The following is a 24,695-nucleotide window of genomic DNA, read 5'->3' as shown; positions in this document are numbered from 1 at the left end:
ACAACTCAAAACATCCTACGCCTGTTCTACTGGCCAGGAATCTACAAAGAAGCGGAAGCATATTGTAGACAGTGTGAGGTATGCCAGAAGAAGAACCTTACTAGACCCCCTGCCGTTCCCCTCCAACCGTTACCCGTCATTGGCAACCCCTGGGAAAGGGTGGGGATGGATCTCATTGGACCCTTACCCCGCACCTCTAGAGGAAACACTTATGCCTTGGTAGTGGTTGACTACAACACCAGGTTCCCGGAGGCTTTTCCCCTCAGTGCGCCCACTACCAAGAATGTGGCAGACAAACTGGTGGAGCTGTTCTCCCGGGTTGGGTTTCCGAGGGAGATCCTAACGGATCAAGGGACCCCGTTCGTTTCAAGGATGATGACAGAAGTATGCAAGCTGCTGGACCTTCGGCACATCCGGACTTCCGCATACCATCCCCAAACAGACGGCCTCGTTGAGCGGTATAACCGCACACTGAAAACAACCTTAAAAAAAATGCTGAGCACAGAGACAAAGGATTGGGATAGGGTGTTACCTCTGGCCCTTTATGTTGTGAGATCCCAAGTCCAGAGTAGCCTGGGGTTTTCGCCATTCGAGCTCCTATACGGTCGCCAGCCTAGGTCTCTACTAGAAATCACCAGAGAAGCCTGGGAGGGGGAGGAGGCCGCGGAGCAACGATCCCTACTGGAATACACACAACAGTTGAGGTCCCGCCTGGGCAAGCTAAGAGACCTAGCATATTCCAATCTAGAAAAAGCACAAACCAACCAAAGGTTTCAGTACAATAAGGGAAAAAAATGGCGAACCTTACGGATAGGGGATTGGGCACTGGTGCTCTTACCATCGTCCACCCAAAAGTTCAGGAGCGAGTGGAAGGGTCCGTTTAAGGTAGTGGAGACCATCGGGCGCACTACATATAGGTTGCAACTGTCACCCTCCAGGAGACAAACCTTCCACATCAATCTTCTAAAGAAATGGATAGGACCACCCCCCAGCCCCGCCAATTTGGTCCTTCCTTCCAGCAGGCAGGAGACGACCTTGGAACACCTTCCGGTGAACCCTGAAATAACCGCTGAAAAAAAACAAGAATTGATGGAAGCTGTACGTCCCTTTTCCCCTTTGTTCTCTGACACCCCCGGGTGTACCCACATGGCAGAACATCAAATACACACCAAAGAGGGACAGATCATCAAGCAGAAAGCATATCGCATTCCTGCAGCCAAACGGGCCGACGTAAGAAGGGAGGTACAGGACATGCTAAGGCTAGGAGTCATCAGACCCTCAAAGAGCAGCTGGTCATCCCCCATTGTTATGGTCCCCAAACCCGACGGGTCAACCCGTTTTTGTATGGACTTTAGAGCATTAAATTCGATTTCTTCCTTTGACGCCTTTCCCATCCCGAGAGTGGACGAGCTGATTGAGCGAATAGGGGAAGCTCACTATATCACAACATTTGACCTGACAAAAGGGTATTGGCAGGTGCCTCTGCGGGAGGGGGATAGGCACAAAACGGCCTTCGCCACAGAAGACGGGCTGTTCGAATTTAACGTGCTCCCTTTCGGGTTACACGGTGCCCCCGCCACTTTTCAGAGGTTGATGAACTCTGTGTTGGCCCCACATACCGAGTATAGCTCGGTCTATCTGGACGACATAGTAGTCTTTAGCAACACCTGGGGGGAACACCTGGGCCATGTGACCGAAGTCCTTCGGGCCCTGCAATCGGCCGGACTACACGTAAACGCCAGGAAATCTAGAGCAGCCTTTTCCAAAGTGAAGTATCTGGGGTTCATGTTGGGGAATGGCGTGATAGCCCCACAAGAAGAAAAGATCAAAGCCATTACCAAGACGCCGTTCCCTGCGACCAAAAGAGACTTAAGGGCTTTTCTGGGGCTTATCGGGTACTATAGACTTTTTATCCCAAACTTCGCGGCCACCTCTTCCCCTTTGACGGACTTACTACAAAAACATGTAAGGAACTCCTTACCCAGCCCCCCCTCGGAGGTGTCTTGTAGGGCCTTCCAAGCCCTGAAGGAGGCGATCACTTCGAGCCCCATCTTGATTTCTCCAGACTTTGAGAAGCCCTTTTCCCTGGCCACCGACGCCTCCGACACTGGCTTAGGTGCGGTGTTGTCCCAGGAAGGAGCTGACGGACTCGAACACCCTATCTTGTATGTGAGCAGAAAACTACATCCAAGGGAACAGAAGTACCCCACAGTAGAGAAGGAATGCTTGGCAATACGGTGGGCGGTGGACAAGCTTCGATATTACTTGGAGGGTAAAGCCTTCACCCTGTATTCTGATCATGCCCCATTACAGTGGATGCAGAGAAACCGTTCGCAGAACACTAGGATCCTCAGGTGGTTTTTGTTTCTGCAGCCATTTGCCTTCACTGTTGTACATAGGAAAGGTATCCACAACGGGAATGCGGACTTTCTTTCCCGTATCCCTATTCTACCCGAGCGGTCGAATCCCGGTGGGGAGGAATGTAACGGGGGAGCGGGAGGTGGGCTGTCTCAGGGGGATTGGTGGTGTCCGCGCCCCGCTGACCCTGCAACCCCTTGTCCATTACAGACTGACCCGTGGAGAAACAAGCAAGACGACATAGACGCACCCGACGACAGCAGCTGCCCCTTTAACTGGACCTATGCTTCCGAAGAGGAAGCCCCGCCCCCTAACGACGTCATCCCGGCCGGAATGGCCAAAAACCAGGAAGTACTGTACGGAGGGTGTGTTTACACCCCGGGAGAGCGGAAGGAGGGAGAGAAGGCGACGAAGAGCGGAGACGAGGACGGAGAAGGAGCGGAGAACCTGAAAGGAGATCGAGGAGAGGCCGGGAGAGCAGAAGGAGAGCCAGGAGGCCAACGACCCCGTGACCCGCCGTGCCACACTCCCGAGGGAGGAGTGTGGCTGTCACAGGTACGGCGGCGTTGGGCAGCCTGGGTGGGGAGCCGGAGGGCTCACGTTTAAAGAAGTGTAAAAAGCCCTTGTTTGTTGCCTCCCCGTTGTGTGACCTTTCCCCCCCCTCCATTCCCCCTTTCCGACCCTGTCCCTCACCTCCTATCCCCACCTACGCTCACCGTGCACTGAGTAAAGAGCGCTGTGTCTAAGCACTATCCACAAGGGTTTTCCTCACTACCCCGGCCCTCAAGGTGCAGCTCTGGGTAGAACCTGACCTAACGCCATCCCTTATTTCTGGTTTCTTTCATGTGGATGAGCTGGCCTGGATTCCCCTACTCTTCCCCAAGACCAAGACCGAACAGAATCCCAGTAAAGACAAGAACACCACCACGGAGCCCGGAGCGCCATCCCGTGACCGCCTGACACAGAGACGGAGAAGGACTTTTGTCTATAAAAGCTCTTTGAAAATAAAGCCTGCATTGCCCTCTACACCTGGTGCCTTGGTCGTCCCTTCACCCCCGCCTACATATACTCATGCAATTTTTGTTTTTAGGAGAGAATGTGCCTGCTGAAAAAAACATTATTTTTAAAAAGTGCATTGCAGAATACCAGGAATTTGCTGTGGGACACCTTGAAAACTTTCATACAGATTATTTGCACACAAATTACAGTCAGTTGTTGTGGCCGAGTGGTTAAGGCGATGGACTAGGAATCCGTTGGGGTCTCCCCGCGCAGGTTCGAATCCTGCCAACAATGAGAAACTTTTTAACATCGGCTACAATTTCAGAAGTTAACCTTTAGAATTTCTTCCATGTCAGTTTTATAAATAGGTGGCTTATTTTGGTGTCACTATTGCCCTTTCACATATTTATTATCGCTACCCCTTTCATATCTTTGCTATAACTCTCGTCCTACATTAGCGCTGGTGCAAACACTTCAAATTATTATACCCTGGCTCTCTCAGTCATACCATTCATGCACTTGAAACTTACTTTACCAATAAAAGAAGCAAATAGAAAAATAAAACAAAAGTGCTTGCTGGATTAGGCAAACACACTTCATAAAACTGCATTTTCTTTTCTATTCTCCCCGTGTTACAATCTTAACTGCTCCCTGTGTAATTTCTCTTAGCCTGCTGTCCCAGGAAGAGAATTTTATCTACAGGCTCTTTCCGTGTTTTTTTCCTAGTCTTTCTTTCCCTTTTCTTAGATTTCTAACTGTTCCTTTATGTGCTCTATTTAGGCGCCATTAATCTCATTTGAGCTCCTTGTACCTGCTGCTGTTTTCTCCACACCTCATACTGCCTTTTCCCTCTTTCTCTCTTTCTCTGAGGTTGGTGGCTACTTTCCAAAGCTTCTGATGCCCCAATGTTCCTTCATCTTGTTGTCAGACGTGAATTGGAAAAGCAACCAAATTAACAAGCCTTTACCACTCATACATGGCAGAGGTTTATACTTTAATTCAATGAGCTAAGAAAAGCGTGTTGTGGGGCCCCTACGAGCCATGGTGCTTGCTTCATCATAATTGGGCACGCAGTCATTAGCCACAGCTCTGATCAAGGGTCACTGAGGTCAGTTTCAATAATTCCTCAAAAACCTAACCATGCAGTCCCCCCTAACTGTGTAGTTATCTTGCTTTACTGCTGTTTGTGTGATTAGCTGGGAGGAGCTCACGGCAGCATCCTCCCTATAAAAGTGTAGATGGACCGCTCCTTAACTTTTCCTTGCTTCACATACAGATGGCTTGAGGAGGTGCAGGGGAGATGCAGGTCTAATAGACAGAATAGAAGATCTGCGCCAGGTGTGTTTCTCTGCATTGGTCTCCCATCACAGGCCCACAAGTGTATGTGTGATCTTTGACTTCTGGCAGTTCACAAGCAGGCGGCCAGGAAACGGTTTCAGCCTATCAACCACTGAGGAGACAAAGCCTTTGTATAAGGAATGAGGAAGCAATGAACACATTCAGCCTATCACAGGAGTTCCCTGAGTGTTTCAAATTATAAATTCTCCATGTCACTGTATGTTATTGAGCCCAAGTAGCTTGCTGTGATCGTATAGTGGTTAGTACTCTGCGTTGTGGCCGCAGCAACCTCGGTTCGAATACGAGTCACGGCATTGAGGTTGGCAATGTCGCGGCAGTTGGGTTTTTCTTTTACAGAATTACCAAATGTACCAGTTGTTTTTGTGTCTATTAAAAACAGATCCTTTAAAATATTTAAACGATCTATTGACAAATTATTTAAACACACATGATTATAAGATGTAGCCTTATTTTTGTTTTTAGGAGAGAATGTGCCTGCTGAAAAAAACATTATTTTTAAAAAGTGCATTGCAGAATATCAGGAATTTGCTGTGGGACACCTTGAAAACTTTCATACAGATTATTTGCACAAAACTTACAGTCAGTTGTTGTGGCCGAGTGGTTAAGGCGATGGACTAGAAATCCATTGGGGTCTCCCCGCGCAGGTTCGAATCCTGCCAACAACGAGAAACTTTTTAACATCGGTTACAATTTCAGAAGTTAACCTTTAGAATTTCTACCATGTCAGTTTTACAAATAGGTGGCTTATTTTGGTGTCAATATTGCCCTTTCACATATTTATTATCGCTACCCCTTTCATATCTTTGCTATAACTCTCGTCCTACATTAGCGCTGGTGCAAACACTTCAAATTATTATACCCTGGGTCTCTCAGTCATACCATTCATGCACTTGAAACGTACTTTACCAATAAAAGAAGCAAATAGAAAAATAAAACAAAAGTGCTTGCTTGATTAGGCAAACACACTTCATAAAACTGCATTTTCTTTTCTATTCTCCCCGTGTTACAAGCTTAACTGCTCCCTGTGTAATTTCTCTTAGCCTGCTGTCCCTGGAAGAGAATTTTATCTACAGGCTCTTTCCGTGTTTTTTTCCTAGTCTTTCTTTCCCTTTTCTTAGATTTGTAACTGTTCCTTTACGTGCTCTATTTAGGCGCCATTAATCTCATTTGAGCTCTTTGTACCTGCTGCTGTTTTCTCCACACCTCATACTGCCTTTTCCCTCTTTCTCTCTTTCTCTGAGGTTGGTGGCTACTTTCCAAAGCTTCTGATGCCCCAATGTTCCTTCATCTTGTTGTCAGACGTGAATTGGAAAAGCAACCAAATTAACAAGCCTTTACCACTCATACATGGCATAGGTTTATACTTTAATTCAATGAGCTAAGAAAAGCGTGTTGTGGGGCCCCTACGAGCCATGGTGCTTGCTTCATCATAATTAGGCACGCAGTCATTAGCCACAGCTCTGATCATGGGTCACTGAGGTCAGTTTCAATAATTCCTCAAAAACCTAACCATGCAGTCCCCCCTAACTGTGTAGTTATCTTGCTTTACTGCTGTTTGTGTGATTAGCTGGGAGGAGCTCACGGCAGCATCCTCCCTATAAAAGTGTAGATGGACCGCTCCTTAACTCTTTCTTGCTTCACATACAGATGGCTGAGGAGGTACAGGGGAGATGCAGGTCTAATAGACAGAATAGAAGATCTGTGCCAGGTGTGTTTCTCTGCATTGGTGTCCCATCACAGGCCCACAAGTGTATGTGTGATCTTTGACTCCTGGCAGTTCACAAGCAGGCGGCCAGGAAACGGTTTTAGCCTATTAACCACTGAGGAGACAAAGCCTTTGTATAAGGAATGAGGAATCAATGAACACATTCAGCCTATCACAGGAGTTCCCTGAGTGTTCCGAATTATAAATTCTCCATGTCACTGTATGTTAGTGAGCCCAAGTAGCTTTCCGTGATCGTATAGTGGTTAGTACTCTGCGTTGTGGCCGCAGCAACCTCGGTTCGAATCCGAGTCACGGCATTGTGGTTGGCAATGTCACGGCAGTTGGGTTTTTCTTTTACAGAATTACCAAATGTACCAGTTGTTTTTGTAAAATGTCTATTAAAAACAGATCCTTTAAAATATTTAAATGATCTAACGACAAATTATTTAAACACACATGATTATAAGATGTAGCTATATTGTACCTACTGACATAAATTATCGTTCTTGAACCTATTTGCGGTGGGGGGAATGGAGCTCTCCCCCATGCCAATCAGAATGCAGATGAATGCAGTTGCAGTTGAGTGACCTGTGTTGTGGCTGTCTAGAGGGAATGCACAAATGTAGCTGTCTCGCAGCCCAATCCAGACGTCAATTGGAGACAGGTTTTCAGGCAAATAGAGCAGTAAGTGCAGAGAAATGCTCACTCTCTAAAAATGGCATTTATAAAATAATAAAGTTAAATCCAACCTCACCAGTAAATAGGATTTATCAATAAATAAATAAAGCTTCTCCTCTCTGATATGGAATTACCCCCCAAAAAGTATAAGGGAATACCCAATGCTAACCTATGAGAGGGGCAGACCTCACAGTAGTGAAAAATGTAATAGACTGTTTGGTACTACCAGGACATGCAAACTACCACAGTACATGTCTTACCTTTTACTTACATAGCATGATGCCCCTAGGACTACCTAGGGCCTACCTTAGGGGTTAATTATATGTAATAAAATTGGAGTTTAAGGCTTGGCAAGTAGTTTTAAATGGCAAGTTGAAGTGGCAGTACACTGCAGCACAGGCACTGCAGTAGCAGGCTTGAGACAGGTTTGAAATGCTACTTCTTTGGGCGGCACAATCAGTCCCTGGGTATATGGTATACCACTTTACAAGGGGCTTTTAAGTAAATTACTTACAATTACACACATGATTAGGGAAGAAGCGCGTGCACTTCTTCAGCACTGATTAGTAGCGATAAAGTGATCAGAGTCCTAAGGCCAACAAAAAGATACAGCAAAATGCGTAGGTGAAAAGCAATAAGGTAGGGTTGAGGCAACCTTAAGAATGCAAGGTCTAACAAAAACAAACTAAGGATAACATGAGTAAAACATCAGGTTTCTCTACAGTATTTGGTGAGACAAGTGTGCCTTCTTTTATCTTCCATAAATGCAATCTTTCCCCGACCCCTTTATTATATAGCTCTTCAAGTAAAAAAGATAAAGCACTTACAAAGGAGCCTCAAATACTCAAAGATGGTAGACTTCCGTAATATGGGCCATAGACTAAAAGCAGCACGAAAACAGAGTGCTATAGGGTCCCAAAAACTTGAGTGCCACATGAGAGTATGCATGAAAGCCTATCCTTTTCCGAACTAGAGATATACTCATGCAATTTTTGTTTTTAGGAGAGAATGTGCCTGCTGAAAAAAACATTATTTTAAAAAATGCATTGCAGAATACCTGGAATTTGCTGTGGGACACCTTGAAAACTTTCATACAGATTATTTGCACATAACTTACAGTCAGTTGTTGTGGCCGAGTGGTTAAGGCGATGGACTAGAAATCCATTGGGGTCTCCCCGCGCTGGTTCGAATCTTGCCAACAACGAGAAACATTTTAACATTGGCTACAATTTCAGAAGTTAACCTTTAGAATTTCTTCCATGTCAGTTTTATAAATAGGTGGCTTATTTTGGTGTCACTATTGCCCTTTCACATATTTATTATCGCTACCCCTTTCATATCTTTGCTATAACTCTCGTCCAACATTAACGCTGGTGCAAACACTTCAAATTATTATACCCTGGCTCTCTCAGTCATACCATTTATGCACCTGAAACATACTTTACCAATAAAAGAAGCAAATAGAAAAATAAAACAAAAGTGCTTGCTGGATTATGCAAACACACTTCATAAAACTGCATTTTCTTTTCTATTCTCCCCGTGTTACAAGCTTAACTGCTCCCTGTGTAATTTCTCTTAGCCTGCTGTCCCAGGAAGAGAATTTTATCTACAGGCTCTTTCCGTGTTTTTTTCCTAGTCTTTCTTTCCCTTTTCTTAGATTTGTAACTGTTCCTTTACGTGCTCTATTTAGGCGCCATTAATCTCATTTGAGCTCCTTGTACCTTCTGCTGTTTTCTCCACACCTCACACTGCCTTTTCCCTCTTTCTCTCTTTCTCAGAGGTTGGTGGCTACTTTCCAAAGCTTCTGATGCCCCAATGTTCCTTCATCTTGTTGTCAGACGTGAATTGGAAAAGCAACCAAATTAACAAGCCTTTACCACTCATATATGGCAGAGGTTTATACTTTAATTCAATGAGCTAAGAAAAGCGTGTTGTGGGGCCCCTACGAGCCATGGTGCTTGCTTCATCATAAATAGGCACGCAGTCATTAGCCACAGCTCTGATCATGGGTCACTGAGGTCAGTTTCAATAATTCCTCAAAAACCTAACCATGCAGTCCCCTCTAACTGTGTAGTTATCTTGCTTTACTGCTGTTTGTGTGATTAGCTGGGAGGAGCTCACGGCAGCATCCTCCCTATAAAAGTGTAGATGGACCGCTCCTTAACTCTTTCTTGCTTCACATACAGATGGCTTGAGGAGGTACAGGGGAGATGCAGGTCTACTAGACAGAATAGAAGGTCTGCGCCAGGTGTGTTTCTCTGCATTGGTGTCCCATCACAGGCCCACAAGTGTATGTGTGATCTTTGACTTCTGGCAGTTCACAAGCAGGCGGCCAGGAAACGGTTTCAGCCTATCAACCACTGAGGAGACAAAGCCTTTGTATAAGGAATGAGGAAGCAATGAACACATTCAGCCTATCACAGGAGTTCCCTGAGTGTTCCGAATTATAAATTCTCCATGTCACTGTATGCTATTGAGCCCAAGTAGCTCGCCATGATCGTATAGTGGTTAGTACTCTGTGTTGTGGCTGCAGCAACCTCGGTTCGAATCTGAGTCACGGCATTGTGGTTGGCAATGTCACGGCAGTTGGGTTTTTCTTTTACAGAATTACCAAATGTACCAGTTGTTTTTGTAAAATGTCTATTAAAAACAGATCCTTTAAAATATTTAAACGATCTAACGACAAATTATTTAAACACACATGATTATAAGATGTAGCCTTATTTTTGTTTTTAGGAGAGAATGTGCCTGCTGGAAAAAACATTATTTTTAAAAAGTGCATTGCAGAATATCAGGAATTTGCTGTGGGACACCTTGAAAACTTTCATACAGATTATTTGCACAAAACTTACAGTCAGTTTTTGTGGCTGAGTGGTTAAGGCGATGGACTAGAAATCCATTGGGGTCTCCCCGTGCAGATTCGAATCCTGCCAACAACGAGAAACTTTTTAACATCGGTTACAATTTCAGAAGTTAACCTTTAGAATTTCTTCCATGTCAGTTTTACAAATAGGTGGCTTATTTTGGTGTCAATATTGCCCTTTCACATATTTATTATCGCTACCCCTTTCATATCTTTGCTATAACTCTCGTCCTACATTAGCGCTGGTGCAAACACTTCAAATTATTATACCCTGGCTCTCTCAGTCATACCATTCATGCACTTGAAATGTACTTTACCAATAAAAGAAGCAAATAGAAAAATAAAACAAAAGTGCTTGCTGGATTAGGCAAACACACTTCATAAAACTGCATTTTCTTTTCTATTCTCCCCGTGTTACAAGCTTAACTGCTCCCTGTGTAATTTCTCTTAGCCTGCTTTCCCAGGAAGAGAATTTTATCTACAGGCTCTTTCAGTGTTTTTTTCCTAGTCTTTCTTTCCCTTTTCTTAGATTTGTAACTGTTCCTTTACCTGCTCTATTTAGGCGCCATTAATCTCATTTGAGCTCCTTGTACCTGCTGCTGTTTTCTCCACACCTCATACTGCCTTTTCCCTCTTTCTCTGAGGTTGGTGGCTACTTTCCAAAGCTTCTGATGCCCCAATGTTCCTTCATCTTGTTGTCAGACGTGAATTGGAAAAGCAACCAAATTAACAAGCCTTTACCACTCATACATGGCAGAGGTTTAACCTTTAATTCAATGAGCTAAGAAAAGCGTGTTGTGGGGCCCCTACGAGCCATGGTGCTTGCTTCATCATAATTAGGCACGCAGTCATTAGCCACAGCTCTGATCATGGGTCACTGAGGTCAGTTTCAATAATTCCTCAAAAACCTAACCATGCAGTCCACCCTAACTGTGTAGTTATCTTGCTTTACTGCTGTTTGTGTGATTAGCTGGGAGGAGCTCCTGGCAGCATCCTCCCTATAAAAGTGTAGATTGACCGCTCCTTAACTCTTTCTTGCTTCACATACAGATGGCTTGAGGAGGTACAGGGGAGATGCAGGTCTACTAGACAGAATAGAAGATCTGCGCCAGGTGTGTTTCTCTGCATTGGTGTCCCATCACAGGCCCACAAGTGTATGTGTGATCTTTGACTCCTGGCAGTTCACAAGCAGGCGGCCAGGAAACGGTTTCAGCCTATCAACCACTGAGGAGACAAAGCCTTTGTATATGGAATGAGGAAGCAATGAACACATTCAGCCTGTCACAGGAGTTCCCTGAGTGTTCAGAATTATAAATTCTCCATGTCACTGTATAATATTGAGCCCAAGTAGCTCGCCGTGATCGTATAGTGGTTAGTACTCTGCGTTGTGGGCGCAGCAACCTCGGTTCGAATCCGAGTCACGGCATTGTGGTTGGCAATGTCACGGCAGTTGGGTTTCTCTTTTACAGAATTACCAAATGTACCAGTTGTTTTTGTAAAATGTCTATTAAAAACAGATCCTTTAAAATATTTAAACGATCTAACGACAAATTATTTAAACACACATGATTATAAGATGTAGCTATATTGTACCTACTGACATAAATTATCGTTCTTGAACCTATTTACGGTGGGGGGAACGGAGCTCTCCCCCATGCCAATCAGAATGCAGTTGCAGTTGAGTGACCTGTGTTGTGGCTGTCTAGAGGGAATGCACAAATGTAGCTGTCTCGCAGCCCAATCCAGACGTCAATTGGAGACAGGTTTTCAGGCAAATAGAGCAGTAAGTGCAGAGAAATGCTCACTCTCTAAAAATGGCATTTATAAAATAGTAAAGTTAAATCCAAACTTACCAGTAAATAGGATTTATCAATAAATAAATAAAGCTTCTCCTCTCTGATATGGAATTACCCCCCAAAAAGTATAAGGGAATACCCAATGCTAACCTATGAGAGGGGCAGACCTCACAGTAGTGAAAGATGTAATAGACTGTTTGGTACTACCAGGACATGCAAACTACCACAGTACATGTCTTACCTTTTACTTACATAGCATGATGCCCCTAGGACTACCTAGGGCCTACCTTAGGGGTTAATTATATGTAATAAAATTGGAGTTTAAGGCTTGGCAAGTAGTTTTAAATGGCAAGTCGAAGTGGCAGTACACTGCAGCACAGGCACTGCAGTAGCAGGCTGGAGACAGGTTTGAAATGCTACTTCTTTGGGCGGCACAATCAGTCCCTGGGTATATGGTATAGCACTTTACAAGGGGCTTTCAAGCCAATTAAATCTGTCAGTCAGGTATACTCCAATTACACACATGATTAGGGAAGAAGCACGTGCACTTCAGCACTGATTAGTAGCGATAAAGTGATCAGAGTCCTAAGGCCAACAAAAAGATACAGCAAAATGCGTAGGTGAAAAGCAATAAGGTAGGGTTGAGGCCACCTTAAGAATGCAAGGTCTAACAAAAACAAACTAAGGATAACATGAGTAAAACATCAGGTTTCTCTACGGCATTTGGTGAGACAAGTGTGCCTTCTTTTATCTTCCATAAATGCAATCTTTCCCGGACCCCTTTATTATATAGCTCTTCAAGTAAAAAAGATAAAGCACTTACAAAGGAGCCTCAAATACTCAAAGATGGTAGACTTCTGTAATATGGGCCATAGACTAAAAGCAGCACGAAAACAGAGTGCAATAGGGTCCCAAAAACTTGAGTGCCACATGAGAGTATGCATGAAAGCCTATCCTTTTCCAAACTAGAGATATACTCATGCAATTTTTGTTTTTAGGAGAGAATGTGCCTGCTGAAAAATACATTATTTTAAAAAAGTGCATTGCAGAATACCAGGAATTTGCTGTGGGACACCTTGAAAACTTTCATACAGATTATTTGCACAAAACTTACAGTCAGTTGTTGTGGCCGAGTGGTTAAGGCGATGGACTAGAAATCCATTGTGGTCTCCACGCGCAGGTTCGAATCCTGCCAACAACGAGAAACTTTTTAACATCGGCTACAATTTCAGAAGTTAACCTTTAGAATTTCTTCCATGTCAGTTTTATAAATAGGTGGCTTATTTTGGTGTCACTATTGCCCTTTCACATATTTATTATCGCTACCCCTTTCATATCTTTGCTATAACTCTCGTCCTACATTAGCGCTGGTGCAAACACTTCAAATTATTATACCCTGGCTCTCTCAGTCATACCATTCATGCACTTGAAACTTACTTTACCAATAAAAGAAGCAAATAGAAAAATAAAATAAAAGTGCTTGCTGGATTAGGCAAACACACTTCATAAAACTGCATTTTCTTTTCTATTCTCCCCGTGTTACAAGCTTAACTGCTCCCTGTGTAATTTCTCTTAGCCTGCTGTCCCAGGAAGAGAATTTTATCTACAGGCTCTTTCCGTGTTTTTTTCCTAGTCTTTCTTTCCCTTTTCTTAGATTTGTAACTGTTCCTTTATGTGCTCTATTTAGGCGCCATTAATCTCATTTGAGCTCCTTGTACCTGCTGCTGTTTTCCCCACACCTCATACTGCCTTTCCCTCTTTCTCTCTTTCTCTGAGGTTGGTGGCTACTTTCCAAAGCTTCTGATGCCCCAATGTTCCTTCATCTTGTTGTCAGACGTGAATTGGAAAAGCAACCAAATTAACAAGCCTTTACCACTCATAGATGGCAGAGGTTTATACTTTAATTCAATGAGCTAAGAAAAGCGTGTTGTGGGGCCCCTACGAGCCATGGTGCTTGCTTCATCATAATTGGGCGCGCAGTCATTAGCCACAGCTCTGATCATGGGTCACTGAGGTCAGTTTCAATAATTCCTCAAAAACCTAACCATGCAGTCCCCCCTAACTGTATAGTTATCTTGCTTTACTGCTGTTTGTGTGATTAGCTGGGAGGAGCTCACGGCAGCATCCTCCCTATAAAAGTATAGATGGACCGCTCCTTAATTTTTTCTTGCTTCACATACAGATGGCTTGAGGAGGTACAGGGGAGATGCAGGTCTAATAGACAGAATAGAAGATCTGCGCCAGGTGTGTTTCTCTGCATTGGTGTCCCATCACAGGCCAACAAGTGTATGTGTGATCTTTGACTTCTGGCAGTTCACAAGCAGGCGGCCAGGAAACGGTTTCAGCCTATCAACCACTGAGGAGACAAAGCCTTTGTATAAGGAATGAGGAAGCAATGAACACATTCAGCCTATTACAGGAGTTCCCTGAGTGTTCCGAATTATAAATTCTCCATGTCACTGTATGCTATTGAGCCCAAGTAGCTCGCCATGATCGTATAGTGGTTAGTACTCTGTGTTGTGGCTGCAGCAACCTCGGTTCGAATCTGAGTCACGGCATTGTGGTTGGCAATGTCACGGCAGTTGGGTTTTTCTTTTACAGAATTACCAAATGTACCAGTTGTCTTTGTAAAATGTCTATTAAAAACAGATCCTTTAAAATATTTAAACGATCTAACGACAAATTATTTAAACACACATGATTATAAGATGTAGCCTTATTTTTGTTTTTAGGAGAGAATGTGCCTGCTGGAAAAAACATTATTTTTAAAAAGTGCATTGCAGAATATCAGGAATTTGCTGTGGGACACCTTGAAAACTTTCATACAGATTATTTGCACAAAACTTACAGTCAGTTGTTGTGGCCGAGTGGTTAAGGCGATGGACTAGAAATCCATTGGGGTCTCCCCGTGCAGATTCGAATCCTGCCAACAACGAGAAACTTTTTAACATCGGTTACAATTTCAGAAGTTAACCTTTAGAATTTCTTCCATGTCAGTTTTACAAATAGGTGGCTTATTTTGGTGTCAATATTGCCCTTTCACATATTTATTATCGCTACCCCTTTCATATCTTTGCTATAACTCTCGTCCTACATTAGCGCTGGTGCAAACACTTCAAATTATTATACCCTGGCTCTCTCAGTCATACCATTCATGCACTTGAAACGTACTTTACCAATAAAAGAAGCAAATAGAAAAATAAAACAAAAGTGCTTGCTGGATTAGGCAAACACACTTCATAAAACTGCATTTTCTTTTCTATTCTCCCCGTGTTACAAGCTTAACTGCTCCCTGTGTAATTTCTCTTAGCCTGCTTTCCCAGGAAGAGAATTTTATCTACAGGCTCTTTCAGTGTTTTTTTCCTAGTCTTTCTTTCCCTTTTCTTAGATTTGTAACTGTTCCTTTACCTGCTCTATTTAGGCGCCATTAATCTCATTTGAGCTCCTTGTACCTGCTGCTGTTTTCTCCACACCTCATACTGCCTTTTCCCTCTTTCTCTGAGGTTGGTGGCTACTTTCCAAAGCTTCTGATGCCCCAATGTTCCTTCATCTTGTTGTCAGACGTGAATTGGAAAAGCAACCAAATTAACAAGCCTTTACCACTCATACATGGCAGAGGTTTAACCTTTAATTCAATGAGCTAAGAAAAGCGTGTTGTGGGGCCCCTACGAGCCATGGTGCTTGCTTCATCATAATTAGGCACGCAGTCATTAGCCACAGCTCTGATCATGGGTCACTGAGGTCAGTTTCAATAATTCCTCAAAAACCTAACCATGCAGTCCACCCTAACTGTGTAGTTATCTTGCTTTACTGCTGTTTGTGTGATTAGCTGGGAGGAGCTCCTGGCAGCATCCTCCCTATAAAAGTGTAGATTGACCGCTCCTTAACTCTTTCTTGCTTCACATACAGATGGATTGAGGAGGTACAGGGGAGATGCAGGTCTACTAGACAGAATAGAAGATCTGCGCCAGGTGTGTTTCTCTGCATTGGTGTCCCATCACAGGCCCACAAGTGTATGTGTGATCTTTGACTCCTGGCAGTTCACAAGCAGGCGGCCAGGAAACGGTTTCAGCCTATCAACCACTGAGGAGACAAAGCCTTTGTATATGGAATGAGGAAGCAATGAACACATTCAGCCTGTCACAGGAGTTCCCTGAGTGTTCAGAATTATAAATTCTCCATGTCACTGTATATTATTGAGCCCAAGTAGCTCGCCGTGATCGTATAGTGGTTAGTACTCTGCGTTGTGGGCGCAGCAACCTCGGTTCGAATCCGAGTCACGGCATTGTGGTTGGCAATGTCACGGCAGTTGGGTTTCTCTTTTACAGAATTACCAAATGTACCAGTTGTTTTTGTAAAATGTCTATTAAAAACAGATCCTTTAAAATATTTAAACGATCTAACGACAAATTATTTAAACACACATGATTATAAGATGTAGCTATATTGTACCTACTGACATAAATTATCGTTCTTGAACCTATTTGCGGTGGGGGGAACGGAGCTCTCCCCCATGCCAATCAGAATGCAGTTGCAGTTGAGTGACCTGTGTTGTGGCTGTCTAGAGGGAATGCACAAATGTAGCTGTCTCGCAGCCCAATCCAGACGTCAATTGGAGACAGGTTTTCAGGCAAATAGAGCAGTAAGTGCAGAGAAATGCTCACTCTCTAAAAATGGCATTTATAAAATAGTAAAGTTAAATCCAAACTTACCAGTAAATAGGATTTATCAATAAATAAATAAAGCTTCTCCTCTCTGATATGGAATTACCCCCCAAAAAGTATAAGGGAATACCCAATGCTAACCTATGAGAGGGGCAGACCTCACAGTAGTGAAAGATGTAATAGACTGTTTGGTACTACCAGGACATGCAAACTACCACAGTACATGTCTTACCTTTTACTTACATAGCATGATGCCCCTAGGACTACCTAGGGCCTACCTTAGGGGTTAATTATATGTAATAAAATTGGAGTTTAAGGCTTGGCAAGTAGTTTTAAATGGCAAGTCGAAGTGGCAGTACACTGCAGCACAGGCACTGCAGTAGCAGGCTGGAGACAGGTTTGAAATGCTACTTCTTTGGGCGGCACAATCAGTCCCTGGGTATATGGTATAGCACTTTACAAGGGGCTTTCAAGCCAATTAAATCTGTCAGTCAGGTATACTCCAATTACACACATGATTAGGGAAGAAGCACGTGCACTTCAGCACTGATTAGTAGCGATAAAGTGATCAGAGTCCTAAGGCCAACAAAAAGATACAGCAAAATGCGTAGGTGAAAAGCAATAAGGTAGGGTTGAGGCCACCTTAAGAATGCAAGGTCTAACAAAAACAAACTAAGGATAACATGAGTAAAACATCAGGTTTCTCTACGGCATTTGGTGAGACAAGTGTGCCTTCTTTTATCTTCCATAAATGCAATCTTTCCCGGACCCCTTTATTATATAGCTCTTCAAGTAAAAAAGATAAAGCACTTACAAAGGAGCCTCAAATACTCAAAGATGGTAGACTTCTGTAATATGGGCCATAGACTAAAAGCAGCACGGAAACAGAGTGCAATAGGGTCCCAAAAACTTGAGTGCCACATGAGAGTATGCATGAAAGCATATCCTTTTCCAAACTAGAGATATACTCATGCAATTTTTGTTTTTAGGAGAGAATGTGCCTGCTGAAAAATACATTATTTTAAAAAAGTGCATTGCAGAATACCAGGAATTTGCTGTGGGACACCTTGAAAACTTTCATACAGATTATTTGCACAAAACTTACAGTCAGTTGTTGTGGCCGAGTGGTTAAGGCGATGGACTAGAAATCCATTGTGGTCTCCACGCGCAGGTTCGAATCCTGCCAACAACGAGAAACTTTTTAACATCGGCTACAATTTCAGAAGTTAACCTTTAGAATTTCTTCCATGTCAGTTTTATAAATAGGTGGCTTATTTTGGTGTCACTATTGCCCTTTCACATATTTATTATCGCTACCCCTTTCATATCTTTGCTATAACTCTCGTCCTACATTAGCGCTGGTGCAAACACTTCAAATTATTATACCCTGGCTCTCTCAGTCATACCATTCATGCACTTGAAACTTACTTTACCAATAAAAGAAGCAAATAGAAAAATAAAATAAAAGTGCTTGCTGGATTAGGCAAACACACTTCATAAAACTGCATTTTCTTTTCTATTCTCCCCGTGTTACAAGCTTAACTGCTCCCTGTGTAATTTCTCTTAGCCTGCTGTCCCAGGAAGAGAATTTTATCTACAGGCTCTTTCCGTGTTTTTTTCCTAGTCTTTCTTTCCCTTTTCTTAGATTTGTAACTGTTCCTTTATGTGCTCTATTTAGGCGCCATTAATCTCATTTGAGCTCCTTGTACCTGCTGCTGTTTTCCCCACACCTCATACTGCCTTTCCCTCTTTCTCTCTTTCTCTGAGGTTGGTGGCTACTTTCCAAAGCTTCTGATGCCCCAATGTTCCTTCATCTTGTTGTCAGACGTGAATTGGAAAAGCAACCAAATTAACAAGCCTTTACCACTCATAGATGGCAGAGGTTTATACTTTAATTCAATGAGCTAAGAAAAGCGTGTTGTGGGGCCCCTACGAGCCATGGTGCTTGCTTCATCATAATTGGGCGCGCAGTCATTAGCCACAGCTCTGATCATGGGTCACTGAGGTCAGTTTCAATAATTCCTCAAAAACCTAACCATGCAGTCCCCCCTAACTGTATAGTTATCTTGCTTTACTGCTGTTTGTGTGATTAGCTGGGAGGAGCTCACGGCAGCATCCTCCCTATAAAAGTATAGATGGACCGCTCCTTAATTTTTTCTTGCTTCACATACAGATGGCTTGAGGAGGTACAGGGGAGATGCAGGTCTAATAGACAGAATAGAAGATCTGCGCCAGGTGTGTTTCTCTGCATTGGTGTCCCATCACAGGCCAACAAGTGTATGTGTGATCTTTGACTTCTGGCAGTTCACAAGCAGGCAACCAGGAAACGGTTTCAGCCTATCAACCACTGAGGAGACAAAGCCTTTGTATAAGGAATGAGGAAGCAATGAACACATTCCGCCTATCACTGGAGTTCCCTGAGTGTTTCGAATTATAAATTCTCCATGTCACTGTATGTTATCGAGCCCAAGTAGCTCGCCGTGATCGTATAGTGGTTAGTACTCTGCGTTGTGGCTGCAGCAACCTCGGTTCGAATCCGAGTCACGGCATTGTGGTTGGCAATGTCACGGCAGTTGGGTTTTTCTTTTACAGAATTACCAAATGTACCAGTTGTTTTTGTAAAATGTCTATTAAAAACAGATCCTTTAAAATATTTAAACGATTTAACGACAAATTATTTAAACACACATGATTATAAGATGTAGCCTTATTTTTGTTTTTAGGAGAGAATGTGCCTGCTGAAAAAAACATTATTTTTAAAAAGTGCATTGCAGGATATCAGGAATTTGCTGTGGCACACCTTGAAAACTTTCATGCAGATTATTTGCACAAAACTTACAGTCAGTTGTTGTGGCCGAGTGGTTAAGGCGATGGACTAGAAATCCATTGGGTTCTCCCGCGCAGGTTGAAATCCTGCCAACAACGAGAAACTTTTTAACATCGGCTACAATTTCAGAAGTTAACCTTTAGAATTTCTTCCATGTCAGTTTTATAAATAGGTGGCTTATTTTGGTGTCACTATTGCCCTTTCACATATTTATTATCGCTACCCCTTTCATATCTTTGCTATAACTCTCGTCCTACATTAGCGCTGGTGCAAACACTTCAAATTATTATACCCTGGCTCTCTCAGTCATACCATTCATGCACTTGAAACTTACTTTACCAATAAAAGAAGCAAATAGAAAAATAAAACAAAAGTGCTTGCTGGATTAGGCAAACACACTTCATAAAACTGCATTTTCTTTTCTATTCTCCCCGTGTTACAAGCTTAACTGCTCCCTGTGTAATTTCTCTTAGCCTGCTGTCCCAGAAAGAGAATTTTATCTACAGGCTCTTTCCGTGTTTTTTTCCTAGTCTTTCTTTCCCTTTTCTTAGATTTGTAACTGTTCCTTTACGTGCTCTATTTAGGCGCCATTAATCTCATTTGAGCTCCTTGTACCTGCTGCTGTTTTCTCCACACCTCATACTGCCTTTTCCCTCTTTCTCTCTTTCTCTGAGGTTGGTGGCTACTTTCCAAAGCTTCTGATGCCCCAATGTTCCTTCATCTTGTTGTCAGACGTGAATTGGAAAAGCAACCAAATTAACAAGCCTTTACCACTCATACATGGCAGAGGTTTATACTTTAATTCAATGAGCTAAGAAAAGCGTGTTGTGGGGCCCCTACGAGCCATGGTGCTTGCTTCATCATAATTGGGCACGCAGTCATTAGCCACAGCTCTGATCATGGGTCACTGAGGTCAGTTTCAATAATTCCTCAAAAACCTATCCATGCAGTCCCCCCTAACTGTGTAGTTATCTTGCTTTACTGCTGTTTGTGTGATTAGCTGGGAGGAGCTCACGGCAGCATCCTCCCTATAAAAGTGTAGATGGACCGCTCCTTAACTTTTTCTTGCTTCACATACAGATGGCTTGAGGAGGTACAGGGGAGATGCAGGTCTAATAGACAGAATAGAAGATCTGCGCCAGGTGTGTTTCTCTGCATTGGTGTCCCATCACAGGCCCACAAGTGTATGTGTGATCTTTGACTTCTGGCAGTTCACAAGCAGGCGGCCAGGAAACGGTTTCAGCCTATCAACCACTGAGGAGACAAAGCCTTTGTATAAGGAATGAGGAAGCAATGAACACATTCAGCCTATCACAGGAGTTCCCTGAGTGTTTCGAATTATAAATTCTCCATGTCACTGTATGTTATTGAGCCCAAGTAGCTCGCCGTGATCGTATAGTGGTTAGTACTCTGCGTTGTGGCCGCAGCAACCTCGGTTCGAATCCGAGTCTCAGCATTGTGGTTGGCAATGTCACGGCAGTTGGGTTTTTCTTTTACAGAATTACCAAATGTACCAGTTGTTTTTGTAAAATGTCTATTAAAAACAGATCCTTTAAAATATTTAAACGATCTAACGACAAATTATTTAAACACACATGATTATAAGATGTAGCCTTATTTTTGTTTTTAGGAGAGAATGTGCCTGCTGAAAAAAACATTATTTTTAAAAAGTGCATTGCAGGATATCAGGAATTTTCTGTGGGACACCTTGACAACTTTCATACAGATTATTTGCACAAAACTTGCAGTCAGTTGTTGTGGCCGAGTGGTTAAGGCGATGGACTAGAAATCCATTGGGGTCCCCCCGCGCAGGTTCGAATCCTGCCAACAACGAGAAACTTTTTAACATCGGCTACAATTTCAGAAGCTAACCTTTAGAATTTCTTCCATGTCAGTTTTATAAATAGGTGGCTTATTTTGGTGTCACTATTGCCCTTTCACATATTTATTATCGCTACCCCTTTCATATCTTTGCTATAACTCTCGTCCTACATTAGCGCTGGTGCAAACACTTCAAATTATTATACCCTGGCTCTCTCAGTCATACCATTCATGCACTTGAAACTTACTTTACCAATAAAAGAAGCAAATAGAAAAATAAAATAAAAGTGCTTGCTGGATTAGGCAAACACACTTCATAAAACTGCATTTTCTTTTCTATTCTCCCCGTGTTACAAGCTTAACTGCTCCCTGTGTAATTTCTCTTAGCCTGCTGTCCCAGGAAGAGAATTTTATCTACAGGCTCTTTCCGTGTTTTTTTCCTAGTCTTTCTTTCCCTTTTCTTAGATTTGTAACTGTTCCTTTATGTGCTCTATTTAGGCGCCATTAATCTCATTTGAGCTCCTTGTACCTGCTGCTGTTTTCCCCACACCTCATACTGCCTTTCCCTCTTTCTCTCTTTCTCTGAGGTTGGTGGCTACTTTCCAAAGCTTCTGATGCCCCAATGTTCCTTCATCTTGTTGTCAGACGTGAATTGGAAAAGCAACCAAATTAACAAGCCTTTACCACTCATAGATGGCAGAGGTTTATACTTTAATTCAATGAGCTAAGAAAAGCGTGTTGTGGGGCCCCTACGAGCCATGGTGCTTGCTTCATCATAATTGGGCGCGCAGTCATTAGCCACAGCTCTGATCATGGGTCACTGAGGTCAGTTTCAATAATTCCTCAAAAACCTAACCATGCAGTCCCCCCTAACTGTATAGTTATCTTGCTTTACTGCTGTTTGTGTGATTAGCTGGGAGGAGCTCACGGCAGCATCCTCCCTATAAAAGTATAGATGGACCGCTCCTTAATTTTTTCTTGCTTCACATACAGATGGCTTGAGGAGGTACAGGGGAGATGCAGGTCTAATAGACAGAATAGAAGATCTGCGCCAGGTGTGTTTCTCTGCATTGGTGTCCCATCACAGGCCAACAAGTGTATGTGTGATCTTTGACTTCTGGCAGTTCACAAGCAGGCAACCAGGAAACGGTTTCAGCCTATCAACCACTGAGGAGACAAAGCCTTTGTATAAGGAATGAGGAAGCAATGAACACATTCCGCCTATCACTGGAGTTTCCTGAGTGTTTCGAATTATAAATTCTCCATGTCACTGTATGTTATCGAGCCCAAGTAGCTCGCCGTGATCGTATAGTGGTTAGTACTCTGCGTTGTGGCTGCAGCAACCTCGGTTCGAATCCGAGTCACGGCATTGTGGTTGGCAATGTCACGGCAGTTGGGTTTTTCTTTTACAGAATTACCAAATGTACCAGTTGTTTTTGTAAAATGTCTATTAAAAACAGATCCTTTAAAATATTTAAACGATTTAACGACAAATTATTTAAACACACATGATTATAAGATGTAGCCTTATTTTTGTTTTTAGGAGAGAATGTGCCTGCTGAAAAAAACATTATTTTTAAAAAGTGCATTGCAGGATATCAGGAATTTGCTGTGGCACACCTTGAAAACTTTCATGCAGATTATTTGCACAAAACTTACAGTCAGTTGTTGTGGCCGAGTGGTTAAGGCGATGGACTAGAAATCCATTGGGTTCTCCCGCGCAGGTTCAAATCCTGCCAACAACGAGAAACTTTTTAACATCGGCTACAATTTCAGAAGTTAACCTTTAGAATTTCTTCCATGTCAGTTTTATAAATAGGTGGCTTATTTTGGTGTCACTATTGCCCTTTCACATATTTATTATCGCTACCCCTTTCATATCTTTGCTATAACTCTCGTCCTACATTAGCGCTGGTGCAAACACTTCAAATTATTATACCCTGGCTCTCTCAGTCATACCATTCATGCACTTGAAACTTACTTTACCAATAAAAGAAGCAAATAGAAAAATAAAACAAAAGTGCTTGCTGGATTAGGCAAACACACTTCATAAAACTGCATTTTCTTTTCTATTCTCCCCGTGTTACAAGCTTAACTGCTCCCTGTGTAATTTCTCTTAGCCTGCTGTCCCAGAAAGAGAATTTTATCTACAGGCTCTTTCCGTGTTTTTTTCCTAGTCTTTCTTTCCCTTTTCTTAGATTTGTAACTGTTCCTTTACGTGCTCTATTTAGGCGCCATTAATCTCATTTGAGCTCCTTGTACCTGCTGCTGTTTTCTCCACACCTCATACTGCCTTTTCCCTCTTTCTCTCTTTCTCTGAGGTTGGTGGCTACTTTCCAAAGCTTCTGATGCCCCAATGTTCCTTCATCTTGTTGTCAGACGTGAATTGGAAAAGCAACCAAATTAACAAGCCTTTACCACTCATACATGGCAGAGGTTTATACTTTAATTCAATGAGCTAAGAAAAGCGTGTTGTGGGGCCCCTACGAGCCATGGTGCTTGCTTCATCATAATTGGGCACGCAGTCATTAGCCACAGCTCTGATCATGGGTCACTGAGGTCAGTTTCAATAATTCCTCAAAAACCTATCCATGCAGTCCCCCCTAACTGTGTAGTTATCTTGCTTTACTGCTGTTTGTGTGATTAGCTGGGAGGAGCTCACGGCAGCATCCTCCCTATAAAAGTGTAGATGGACCGCTCCTTAACTTTTTCTTGCTTCACATACAGATGGCTTGAGGAGGTACAGGGGAGATGCAGGTCTAATAGACAGAATAGAAGATCTGCGCCAGGTGTGTTTCTCTGCATTGGTGTCCCATCACAGGCCCACAAGTGTATGTGTGATCTTTGACTTCTGGCAGTTCACAAGCAGGCGGCCAGGAAACGGTTTCAGCCTATCAACCACTGAGGAGACAAAGCCTTTGTATAAGGAATGAGGAAGCAATGAACACATTCAGCCTATCACAGGAGTTCCCTGAGTGTTTCGAATTATAAATTCTCCATGTCACTGTATGTTATTGAGCCCAAGTAGCTCGCCGTGATCGTATAGTGGTTAGTACTCTGCGTTGTGGCCGCAGCAACCTCGGTTCGAATCCGAGTCTCAGCATTGTGGTTGGCAATGTCACGGCAGTTGGGTTTTTCTTTTACAGAATTACCAAATGTACCAGTTGTTTTTGTAAAATGTCTATTAAAAACAGATCCTTTAAAATATTTAAACGATCTAACGACAAATTATTTAAACACACATGATTATAAGATGTAGCCTTATTTTTGTTTTTAGGAGAGAATGTGCCTGCTGAAAAAAACATTATTTTTAAAAAGTGCATTGCAGGATATCAGGAATTTTCTGTGGGACACCTTGACAACTTTCATACAGATTATTTGCACAAAACTTGCAGTCAGTTGTTGTGGCCGAGTGGTTAAGGCGATGGACTAGAAATCCATTGGGGTCCCCCCGCGCAGGTTCGAATCCTGCCAACAACGAGAAACTTTTTAACATCGGCTACAATTTCAGAAGCTAACCTTTAGAATTTCTTCCATGTCAGTTTTATAAATAGGTGGCTTATTTTGGTGTCACTATTGCCCTTTCACATATTTATTATCGCTACCCCTTTCATATCTTTGCTAT

General features: G+C 42.9%; 13 non-coding genes across 13 annotated transcripts; all 13 read left to right on the top strand.

The window, feature by feature from the left end:
• The first annotated feature begins 3,569 nt into the window (after positions 1–3,569).
• TRNAP-AGG (transfer RNA proline (anticodon AGG)) lies at positions 3,570–3,651 on the top strand. The gene has a single exon. It is a non-coding gene; the product is annotated as a tRNA-Pro (tRNA).
• A 1,648-nt stretch (positions 3,652–5,299) lies between these two features.
• Positions 5,300–5,381, top strand: TRNAS-AGA (transfer RNA serine (anticodon AGA)). The gene has a single exon. It is a non-coding gene; the product is annotated as a tRNA-Ser (tRNA).
• A 2,840-nt stretch (positions 5,382–8,221) lies between these two features.
• On the top strand, positions 8,222–8,303 carry TRNAS-AGA (transfer RNA serine (anticodon AGA)). Its single transcript has one exon. It is a non-coding gene; the product is annotated as a tRNA-Ser (tRNA).
• A 1,653-nt stretch (positions 8,304–9,956) lies between these two features.
• Positions 9,957–10,038, top strand: TRNAS-AGA (transfer RNA serine (anticodon AGA)). The gene has a single exon. It is a non-coding gene; the product is annotated as a tRNA-Ser (tRNA).
• A 2,839-nt stretch (positions 10,039–12,877) lies between these two features.
• Positions 12,878–12,959, top strand: TRNAS-AGA (transfer RNA serine (anticodon AGA)). Its single transcript has one exon. It is a non-coding gene; the product is annotated as a tRNA-Ser (tRNA).
• Positions 12,960–14,611: 1,652 nt separating this feature from the next.
• TRNAS-AGA (transfer RNA serine (anticodon AGA)) lies at positions 14,612–14,693 on the top strand. Its single transcript has one exon. It is a non-coding gene; the product is annotated as a tRNA-Ser (tRNA).
• Positions 14,694–17,532: 2,839 nt separating this feature from the next.
• Positions 17,533–17,614, top strand: TRNAS-AGA (transfer RNA serine (anticodon AGA)). The gene has a single exon. It is a non-coding gene; the product is annotated as a tRNA-Ser (tRNA).
• Positions 17,615–18,899: 1,285 nt separating this feature from the next.
• Positions 18,900–18,971, top strand: TRNAH-GUG (transfer RNA histidin (anticodon GUG)). Its single transcript has one exon. It is a non-coding gene; the product is annotated as a tRNA-His (tRNA).
• Positions 18,972–19,266: 295 nt separating this feature from the next.
• Positions 19,267–19,347, top strand: TRNAS-AGA (transfer RNA serine (anticodon AGA)). Its single transcript has one exon. It is a non-coding gene; the product is annotated as a tRNA-Ser (tRNA).
• Positions 19,348–21,000: 1,653 nt separating this feature from the next.
• On the top strand, positions 21,001–21,082 carry TRNAS-AGA (transfer RNA serine (anticodon AGA)). The gene has a single exon. It is a non-coding gene; the product is annotated as a tRNA-Ser (tRNA).
• Positions 21,083–22,367: 1,285 nt separating this feature from the next.
• Positions 22,368–22,439, top strand: TRNAH-GUG (transfer RNA histidin (anticodon GUG)). Its single transcript has one exon. It is a non-coding gene; the product is annotated as a tRNA-His (tRNA).
• A 295-nt stretch (positions 22,440–22,734) lies between these two features.
• On the top strand, positions 22,735–22,815 carry TRNAS-AGA (transfer RNA serine (anticodon AGA)). Its single transcript has one exon. It is a non-coding gene; the product is annotated as a tRNA-Ser (tRNA).
• Positions 22,816–24,468: 1,653 nt separating this feature from the next.
• TRNAS-AGA (transfer RNA serine (anticodon AGA)) lies at positions 24,469–24,550 on the top strand. The gene has a single exon. It is a non-coding gene; the product is annotated as a tRNA-Ser (tRNA).
• Positions 24,551–24,695: the final 145 nt, after the last annotated feature.

The sequence above is a fragment of the Lissotriton helveticus genome, chromosome 12, assembly GCF_964261635.1.
Source record: "Lissotriton helveticus chromosome 12, aLisHel1.1, whole genome shotgun sequence".
NCBI lineage: Eukaryota > Metazoa > Chordata > Amphibia > Caudata > Salamandridae > Lissotriton > Lissotriton helveticus.
Note: the sequence above shows the minus strand (reverse complement) of the source record. Positions and strands in the feature narration are given on the sequence as shown.